Source organism: Branchiostoma belcheri, unplaced genomic scaffold, assembly GCF_001625305.1.
Source record: "Branchiostoma belcheri isolate BF01 breed outbred unplaced genomic scaffold, Haploidv18h27 scaffold85, whole genome shotgun sequence".
NCBI lineage: Eukaryota > Metazoa > Chordata > Leptocardii > Amphioxiformes > Branchiostomatidae > Branchiostoma > Branchiostoma belcheri.
Genome location: NW_017804520.1, coordinates 45,223 through 46,244, shown reverse-complemented (window position 1 = coordinate 46,244; position 1,022 = coordinate 45,223).

Sequence of the window (1,022 nt, the reverse complement as noted above, 5' to 3'; positions counted from 1 at the left end):
CTTTGCGTCCCCGCTCTTTTCCGTCCAGCATTCTCCTTTCCTGCTGCGTCCTCTTCTCTAAAGTCTGGGTACTGAACCTTAGGGTCGACTTGGGGGTGATTCCCTACTCCAGCCTGTAATACTGGCCTTCACTAAACACACGCGACCTATACCCGAGGACCTATCTATAGCTGTTCCTCTTTTTCCTCTTCCTCGTCCACCCTCTATTACTTAGAACCTCGACCTGGCGGCTCATATCTCCCGACGTTGTACTCTACCAACATGCTCCTGCACCAAAAAGACTCAAATCCAGACACAGCTTCCTGCACTCAGTTGAGTCAGTCAGTGGCAGCGCAGAGTCACGGAGAATGGCCATGTGGTCCCACCATCTCCAAGAAGCCCCACACAAGTTAACCTTCACCCCGAAGGAATCCCTCTCTCCAGGAGCGAAGGAGGCATGGCCAACCTGGGCATGTCTCAACAGCTAGGCTAAGAACAGGCACATGAAGATGCAGGACATTTATGAAGAAGTGGGGTCTTGTCCCAGACGGACAAACTGCATGTGACTGTCGGCAGGAACAGACTATGAGACATCTCCTTGTCTGCCCCCTGCCTTGTCACGCACACACACATACACACACACACACACACACACACACACACACACACACACACACACACAGAGAGAGACATACACAGATACACTGACATACAGACGCGCATACACACAGCGACACAATAGCACATATAGGCACAGACACACACAGAAAAACAGACACACACAAAGGCACAGAAATACAGACACACAGACATACAGACACACACGCACATAGACACACACACACACACTGACATACAGACACGCACGCACATAGACACACATACACATACACACACACACACACACACACACAGAGAGAGACATACACAGATACACTGACATACAGACGCGCATACACACAGCGACACAATAGCACATAGGCATAGACACACACAGACAAACAGACACACACAAAGGCACAGAAATACAGACACACAGACAT